Source organism: Eubalaena glacialis, chromosome X, assembly GCF_028564815.1.
Source record: "Eubalaena glacialis isolate mEubGla1 chromosome X, mEubGla1.1.hap2.+ XY, whole genome shotgun sequence".
NCBI lineage: Eukaryota > Metazoa > Chordata > Mammalia > Artiodactyla > Balaenidae > Eubalaena > Eubalaena glacialis.
In genome coordinates this window covers 6,736,614-6,746,652 of record NC_083736.1, presented here as the reverse complement: position 1 = coordinate 6,746,652, position 10,039 = coordinate 6,736,614, and positions in this window count along the sequence as shown.

The following is a 10,039-nucleotide window of genomic DNA, read 5'->3' as shown; positions in this document are numbered from 1 at the left end:
GGCGTCCTCCGTGCCCTGTCTCTGCTGATTAATGAGGAGAAGCTGCCATCCTCCTTTAATTACTTTGTCGTGTCAGCACTGTCCATGGGTGGTGTATAATTATCCATCTGTATGGATGACTGATCATGATCTTTTCCTAAACCATGATCTCTTTCTAAACTACTCTAAGTTCAGTTATCATCATGGAAATCCAACAGTTGGGGATATTTTGCAATATTTCTAAATGTAAAAATAACCGTAATTAACAATTTTAAAAGTTTTTACACTCTCTCCTTATCCCATACTATCTTTTTGTGATCCAAATGGTATGTCAGAGCCTTACCCTCAAGTCAAGAAACTTAATTTAATTGGGATGACAGACTAATTTAAATTACATAGCACAGCATCAATCACACAAATGAATCTTATCACTTATTTCAAACCCTGGGCGTGATAGAAGTCCAGAGGAAGGCATGTGATAATGCTGGAAGTGAAGTTCAAATCGAATGTAAATGGAGTTATAGGAGAAAGAGCTGCACCTGGGAATGTGGACACTGCCATCATTGGAGAGACGCAGATATGCAGCCACAGAAACTTACTGCAGGCAAAAGTCCACTCCCATGTGTATACTTTCATTTTATAATAATTTACAGGCAGTTTATTGCCTGGACATCCTCCCTTCCTGTCCTGGGGCTCAGGCAGGAGAGGTAATATTTGTGCAGATGTGAATGGACGGGCAAGCCAGCTTCCCACAGTGGGTCCTGCTGCTTCTTCCTTTCTATACAATTAACACTCAATATCAGATTTAATGAACCAGAAAGTTAAAGAAAAATCAGTTTGTGGCTAATGAGCTTTTCAAATGTTCTAAATTTTTAATGGACTTGGTGATCCTTGCACAATTACTGGCAGCTCGAATCCAAAGGATGCAAGGAAGATGAAATTCTTTCTACTTTCAAGTTGATTTTAAAAATACACAATGCAGATCCTAAGTCATACATTTCAAAGCCTTGTGTTATGAATACAAAGATGCTTGTAAGTCACCAAAAAGATTTCATAAGTAAAATATTTTTGATTGATCAATAATTGGTTAGTTATACAAACCAGATCTATATCAATAGGGTGGTAAGAAGCTAGTAAATTGGTTTTTATGAAATGAAAATATGGTTTGATTGATTTTCGGACTATCCTACAGTATTGCTTCTTCCTACTCCTCAATGTAGACATTCTCCAGGGAACTGCACTTTCCTTCTTAGCCTCTTTTCCTTAGTTTATCCTTTTGATTTAATGGACTTGGCCAAGCTTAAGGTTTCAAATATCTTTGTTGACTCCCCCATTTTTGCCTGTAACTTACTAGTTCAATGTGTACCTTTAAAATATCTACACCATGCCAATATGTTTTGTAGATATGGAGGAAACAGTACAGATGGGGTCTCTGCCACCATGGTAGAAGTCAGAATAGAACTTGTTTTTGGGGCATTGATAGGGGCCAGAGTATGAGGGGGCTTCTGAGGTGCTGGCAATATTCTATTTCATGGCTCGGTGTTAATTACATGGGAATGTTCACTTAGTGAAAATTCATTAAGCTGTACACTTAAAAACCTTTCATTGCAGTTCAGTATATAGAAAATGCACGTACTTCACAGTTTGATGAATTTTCACAAATGGAACACACCAGTAATCCGCAACTAAATGAAGAAATAGAGCCTATTGACACCCTAGAATCACCTGTTTCACTCCTTTCCAGTCACTGACTTCTATCCTGCTTTAAAAAAGTATAGATTAACTGTGCTGCTTTTTGTACTCTGTGTATCATACAGTATGTTCCCTTTTGTATTGACTTCTTTCACTCAGTGTTATGTTTGAGATTCATCCACACTTTTACATGTGGTATGTTGTTCATTCTCATTGTCCAGTAGTATTCCATGGTGTAAATATAATGCAATTTATTCATCCATTCAAGGATTGATGGACATTTGGATCATTTCTACTTTTTGTTATAATGAATAAGGCAGCTCTGAACATGCCGTGCATGTTTTCTGGTGAGCTTACGTCAGCATATCTATTGGGTGTATTCCTAGGAATGGAATCGCTGGGTTCTAGGGGGAGTGTGCGTTGAGTTTTATTTGATACTGCCCAATGGTTTCCCGAAATGGTGCAACAGTTTATGCTCCAGGAACATATGAGTGTCGTTGCACATCCGTGCCAACAGTTGGTGTCGTCTATCTCTTCAGTGTTAGTCGTTCTGGCATGTAAGCTGTACACTTACACAATTTCCTGTACATATGTTCTACGTCAATAAAAAGTTTGCTTTAAAAAACAACCTCATAGATCTTCACCCTTCTTCTAAAACCTTATCCTTCTTTTTCTCTAATAGTTGTTCACCATTATGCTTGGCTTCCGGGATCAGAACCCTAGAATTGCTTGACTCATCTTATGTCCAAACAGTTAAGTCAAATCTTAGTGTATTTCTAGGGCATTTCTCAGATCCCACAGGAGCATGGATTGACTTTTTTCTGGGGGTTCATGAAATGCTTCCAAGAGAAGAGATCCTTGAGTTACTCTTCAAAGGACAAGTAGGGCTACCATGTAGGCAAAGGTATCCTAAAGGCATATCTGGAAGGGCGAACAGGATGTGTAAATGTGTGGAGAAAGATAATGATATGATACGCTTAAGGGTAGTGTAAGCTTTTCAGTATGGCTGAGGCCTGCAGAAGGGTGGGAGATGAGATTGGAAAGATAGACAGGAGGTAGATCATGCCGGAGGCTCTATGTTACGCTGACCAGTGTGAGCTTCTGTGATTACAAAATGGGAATAACGAGTGATCTTTTAAGTAGGCGAGGGGCTTGCTTGTGCATTAGCGAGATCAACATCATAACATAATGAACAATAGATTAGAATGATGAGGCCGTTCTTAGGGAGACCAACTAGGAAACACTTGTCATATTCTCTAGATGATAAGTTTTGAAGATCTTAGCAAAGATAGTAGCAATGTATATGGCGAGGAAGAGACGGTTGTGCAGTGTTAAGACGATAAAATTGACAGGAGCTAGTGACTGGAAAGGTGAAGGAGAAGAAAGATGGTATGAATGACTCTGAAATTTTTTTGCTGTGGATGATGAGAGTATAGTGGTGCCATGAGTGGGAATTGCATCTTGAGGTTGATGAGAGTAGGGAAGAAGGAAAAATAATGCATCGAGTTTGGACTATGGTGGGGTTGACATACAAATAAAGCATTCAGGTGGAGAAAGTCAAGTAGCCAGTTAAAAATATGATTCTATAGGCTAAGAAAAAGATGGACTAGAGACATGTCATTGGCAGTTGTAGACATTATGGGGGTAATGGAAATGTGAACGAGGTCCTTCTCATCTCAGAAAGGATGAGAGAGATGAGAGTTGAGGATGGAACCCAACCTTTAAGTGGTAGGCAGAGGAATCAGAGCCCATGAAAGAGACTAAAGCTAAAATATATGTTGCCTTGACAACCAAGGGAGTAAACTGTTTCAGAAAGAAGGAAATGGCCAACAATGTCAAGAATTGTGGAACAGTCAAGTAAAACAAGGAACAGAAAGCAAACCATGGTCTTGACAAAGGCACTTTCAGTGGAGTGGTTGCAGTTAAAGCCAGATGGAAACAGATCAAGAAGAAGTGGGAGGTGAAGAAATGAACTTAACAATGACTGTCCTTTCAATGAAGTTCTTTCACGAAGTCTGAAGAGAGGTGAAACGGGAATGTAAGTAAAGGAGTCTGAGGCGATTTTCCATCTCGGTTTTCTAAAACATGTAACACGGTATCATATGGATAGCAAGGATTCAATAGGAGAGAGCTGGAGTAAAATATATATTATTTCTATTCCCTTTGCTGGCTTATTATAATGGTTTTTACCGACTAATGAGCATGAGATCACCGTTTAAACATATTCTTGCCTCAATACTATAAGTTAGACTTCTGAATTTATGTACTCTAGATTCAAATACATACAAATCTCTAGGTGTCTTTTCCCAGGAATATTGTTAAGTGCTTGTATTTAAATATTTTGTGGGACCTCTAGTTCTCATAAAGAGGTAGATTTTATACTGACTATTGTCATTATGTATCGGTGATATTATAATTGAGAAATGGTTTCAATTAAGTGGAATTTTGAAATGGCAAATGCAGAGAGACGGAAACATTGATTTAAAAATTTGACTAGAACCGTTTTTGCACTCTAGAGAGGAGGCAGAATCCATATCAAGATGAAAGCTGCTCTTTTGCTTAGGAAAACACCGTAATTGTTCTTTTGGTTATAAAGAGTAAAGCTGCTTGCCTAGGTTGAAAGGGGGAGGTTAAAACAATGGGAGATGAAAATGCTCAGCGTACTAGGGCAACATGAATTTTTCATTGTTTCTTCTTGATCCACGGGCTTCAGTAATCCAGGGCTCAAAAAAGAAGGGATGGATACAGAGAATGTAATTTCGTAATGGCAGAGTTTGTTTTCTTTACTGCTGAATCTCTAGCACATAGACCCAGACCTGGTAAATAAGTAAGCTTCTAACAAATGTTTGTTGGATGAATGAAAGATCTTTTTGCAGAGTAAGGAAGAGCAGACTCCAGAAATATGGGAAATTTTAATAAGGAATTCTCTGTAAAATAAAGGGTGATGGACTTTTAATGTGGTACCTGATACTCAGTTTTTAGTAATTTTTTAATCCTCTGCCACCATTCCCCTCTTTTTTCCAAGTCTTTGGCAAAGTGTGTTGGATAAGGTAGGGTCGGGTTAGTGGTGCTTTAAGAAAGGAGAAGGGGGCTGGGGGAGGGAGGCAGGGGAAAAGGCCAAGGGATGACAGCAGGTAGGTGAAAGGTCGCAGACACTGTGAAAGCAAGTAAGCAAGAGCTCAGAGTAAGAGGTGATGGGCCACAGCCCAGAGATTCTCAGCCTCAGCCTCGGAGTCTGAAGAAATATTTGATAGCAACGTGCAGTTCCCGCAGAAATGGGCACACGTTTATTTATCTGGGTATCAAAGAAAACAGTGGTAGAGGATCGGTACATACGTTTATACAATTAGGATTTTAAACACACACACAAACATACACGTGCCACCACACACTCACTTCCACTCACTCTGTGCCGCAGACACTTTACATGCTGTGCGGTGTCGGGGAGCAGGAAGTAATTTAACACTCGGCCTTTTCAGTTCTCTTGTTTGTTACTGTCGTGTGACGTGAGAGAAGCACGTCAGAAGGGCCATACGGAGTTCTCCACTTCCCAAGATCTCAGGACCCTGCCTGTGTGCTCAGCATCTTGAAGGAGAATGAATTCCTGTGGAGGACTCAGAGATGGGGAGTGTGGTTGCCTCCTCACTACCTCCATGGCCCTTCCTCAGGGGCATCAAGGACCAGGTTTGCAAGCCACTGAAATCAGAGCCCATCATTGGTAATATATCTGCATTTGGACAGGTCCTTTCTTAAGACTGTATCTTAACTGTCCCCACGCCCACCCGCCCCCCAATTTCAACCACTTGGTGGGAAATGAGTGGTGATGGTGAGAGAGTTTGTGGAGAAGGAGCCTCGAAGCATTTCTTAAATCCTCTGTTGGTAGAAAAAGACACCCTGCTATATTGGGAAGTGTGGATCGTTGCCCTGGATTGGCGTTTAATTAACTGGATGACCTCGGGCCGCATCAGTGGACTCTGCACCATGATGTCTAGCAGGGTATAGAATACTTGTTCTCAGGCACAGTCTTACTCAAAAGCTCTGGGGCACGAGAGAATGAACACCACCACCACCTGTGCCCAATCAACCAGGTAGCGCTAGCTTTGCATGAAGCTGGTTGATTGGGCATAGGCGGTGGTGGTGTTCATTCTCTCGTGCCCCAGTCTCCTGCAGGACCCCCCTGAGAAACCCCTCAGAAGTCTTTGGGCCTTTCAGAGCATGGGGTGGAGCTCAGTGAACTCAGGGACCTCCAGGGTCTCACCTAGCAATAACAGCCTTGCTTCGTTTGTGGATGCTTGGTCTGCCTGCATGGAGTCTACCGGGTAGATTAGGACCCCCTGGGATGGGATCTAGTGAGTTTGGTTTTAGGCTGGATAGGTGGAAGTTGAGGATGTCAGCTCACCTGAAACATTAGGCAAGTCCTATCACCAAAAATGTGAGGAATGGTGTGGGCCAACCAAGGCTTTTATTGTCCTACCTAGAACTCTTCAGGAGAAGGATTGCATAAATGCCACCCATTATCTGCACCTCCGATGTGGTGGAAAGTCAGCAATAACCTTCATTGTGCTCTTCCTAAGAGTCTTATTTCCGGTGCTGTGTGGGTGAGTTATACACAGGGATGCACAACAAATGACTTTTGTTAATATAAGAGATTTTCTCAGCACATCTGAAGAAAATGGGATATGTGAGTGTTGGTATTTTAATCAGATTATATGTCAGATTTTGTTCCTTAAGCTATCAGTCAAGTGGAAGAAGAAAGAAAGTAAAACAAAATCCAGCTTTTGTTATATTGAAGGACAGTAAAGATCTAGAAATATACAAACAATAGCAAAACACAGCTAGACAATTCCATAGCTGCAAGCTGCATGTTAGAAGTCTGTACGAAGGGCGTAATATTATGCATAAGGGAGAAAAATTACATGCTTTTATGTTAATTGAATTCAAGGGACAGTAGTATTTCCCTAAAAGACAGACAATGAGAATGCAATGGCGCGTCGGTGGAGAGAATTGACAAGGCACGTTCGTTCAATGACAGTACATTTTTGTGCCCTCTGAGCACTGTTTTAGCTGAATCCCACAAAACCTGATATGTTTTATTAACATATGAACATATGTTCATTAACATTCACTTCAAAACATGTTTTATTAACATGAACATATGTTCATAAACATTCACTTCAAAATATTTTATAACTACAGTTGTCATTTCCTTTCTGGCCTTTGGGTTATTTAGATGTATGTTGCTAGATTTAATAATATTTGAAGATATTATATTTATCTTGTTTCATGATTGATTTTTATTTTAATTCCATCGTAGTCTGAAAAACATCATCTGTATGATTCCAATTGCTTTCAACTTATTTTATGGCCCAGCACGTGGTCTGTTTTGGTGAATGTTCCAAATGCCCTTGAAAGAAATGTGTATTATTCAGTTGTCATTTGTATCTGTCTTCTATAAATGTCAATTCAGTCAACTTGGTTAATAATGGTGTTCAATATTTCATCTTAACAGAGAAAAATGTAGAATGTTTAGACAGTCTTCAAAGGTAGTGTCACAGGATAGTAAGGATAATTGAATAATTTTCCAGTCAAACAAAAACACCTGCTCACTCAATAAAGCCAAACGGAACCCAACTTTTTATTATTGAGGTAGGAAATAAGGGTATTTTATTTAGATTATCTAAATTGACCACAAATAAGTTAAACTTCCAATTTACTTTTAAATTACAGTGAGATGATAATTCTGTACTTTATAGTTGAAAACAGCTATTCTAAGGACACCAAATACTGGTAATATATCAATATCTATATTTGTGAAACAGGAAAAAAGGATAATATTTACATAAAAATATATTCTGCACTTTACATAGAGAGACATTCTACAACTCTATTAACAAGCTGCTCCTGGACCATGTAAAATATGACACAATTTTCAATACTCTGACATAATACATTTTACTAGTTTTCTGTTGTGTAAACTAGTTAAGCACGTTAATCAGACATGTGTTGTTAATGCTGATCTAAGACTGCTGAAACGTATAACGATCCATACTTTTACCTCCATCTTCTCAAAGAACAAACTGTTTTAGTTGAATTTTAAATTTCACCAGATACTTCAAAAAATGCTCTTTCCTTCTTGCTCATTTGCGTAGTTGCTGTCCTCTACTGTAACACTAGAAATATGCAAATAGCTTGGATCTCATAACTCTTTCCTGTATAATTTTATAGCACGTAAGTTGGCATCTTCCCTTTCCATGTACTAGTTTTCTGTCACAATATCAAGTAGACTCTGTATAACAGGGATGCTTTCCCTAAACATGGGTCAAACTAAAGTTTGCTAACATGCTAAAGAAGACACTTTTAGTTCCATCTGTCCATCCTTATGCATATGTACCGACTGTCCCATCCATACAGAAAGCGTTCAGTTGAAACTTGTGACATGCGGTGGCCATTTTTTATCTTTGAGCTGCACAAGGTTGTGTTGGGGTCACAAGAAACACTGCTGCATGACGAAAATAGAATATATTTTTAGTCCCAAAGAATGGGCAACTCCTTTGAACTCTTGCCTTTGCAGGCAGTTGGAATTGCATTTGGTGTCTGAAGGAGGATGGAGCTCACAGGCATCGTACAGCTCCACTGTCTGTTTATCAGATGCCAGTGGCATTTCTCAAAGTCAGAAACTCATTCACACTGGACGGCTTTCTAATTGACTGTGACACACCAAGCGTGTTTGTCAGAGCCCAGGGTGTTTAATGCTTTGCAAATAAATGACCACCATGCTCCTGCTGTTTAACCTTTATACATGAGTCAGGTCACTGAAGGTCACTTTGTTCCAGCCAAGAAAGGTTTTTACACCGAACTAAACTATCTAACACATTACATGGCAATGAATTGTCATTGAGCCTGGTGGCTCGCCCCCAGGATACTTTTGGATATTTATAGAGTAGTCTTTTATTATCTTGATGATTGGAGGATTTTACTGCATCTAATGGGGGATATGGCAAGCCCGAAAAATACCTTGAACAATGCAGCATGATAATCCAGATGTCATTTTGACATCCAAGTAAGTAAAAAAAAAAAACTATGTATAATTGTCTAAAGCTAGAATCACACAATTTTACATGTAAAGGAACAATTTTCCCCACAATTTTAATATATATTGGATTTTTCCAGATTGTAACTCTTATGTAATTTGATGGTAGACTATACATTGTTTTATTCATAAGTTTTACACAGAGTGTTTCACCATTTTGGGAAATCATGTCGACGAGAGCAGTGCCACTCATGGTGGTTGAGTTGCCATTTATTTATACTGTTTCATGTAATTTCTATTGCTTTATAGTCACACTTGACAGAGAGCTTTATTTGACTTCCAAATTCCATTCTCTATAGTGACCTGCAACTGTGCAGGGAGAAAAGCACCCCAGAAACTCGATCAGAGTTAAGAAAGAATTATGGATACATCAGAGATTAAATAAAGACATTAACTAATTTAAAATAGACATAGCAGTGTGGTCTGCACAAAATTTAGAAAGGAGCTGGGGGGAGATTGGTTCAAGATGGCGGAGTAGAAGGACGTGAGCTCACTCCCTCTTGCGAGAGCACCGGCATCACAACTACCTGCTGGACAATCATCGACAGGAAGACACTGGAACTCACCAGAAAAGATACCCCACATCCAAAGACACAGGAGACGCTGCAATGAGATGGCAGGGGGGGCGCAATCACAATAAAATCAAATCCTACAACTGCTGGGTGGGTGACTCACAAACTGGAGAACACTTACACCACAGAAGTCCACCCACTGGAGTGAAGGTTCTGAGCACCACGTCAGGCCTCCAAACCTGGGGGTCCGGCAAGGGGAGGAGGAATTCCTAGAGAATCATACTTTGAAGGCTAGAGGGATTTAATTGCAGGACTTCAACAGGACTGGGGGAAACAGATACTCCATTCTTGGAGGGCACACACAAAGTAGAGTGCACATCGGGACCCAGGGGAAGGAGCAGTGACCCCATAGGAGACTGAACCAGACCTACATGCTAGTGCCGGAGGGTCTCCTGCAGAGGTAGGGGGTGGCTGTGGCTCACCGTGAGGACAAGGACACTGGCAGCAGAAGTTCTGAGAAGTACTCCTTGGCGTGAGCCCTCCCAGAGTCCGCCATTAGCACCACCAAAGAACTGGGTAGGCTCCAGTGTTGGGTCACCTCAGGCCAAACAACGTACGGGGGGAACCCAGCCGCACCCATCAGCAGACAAGCAGATTAAAGTTTTACTAAGCTCTGCCCACCAGAGCAACACCCAGCTCTACCCACCACCAGTCCCTCCCATCAGGAAACTTACACAAGCCTCTTAGATAGCCTCATCCACCAGAG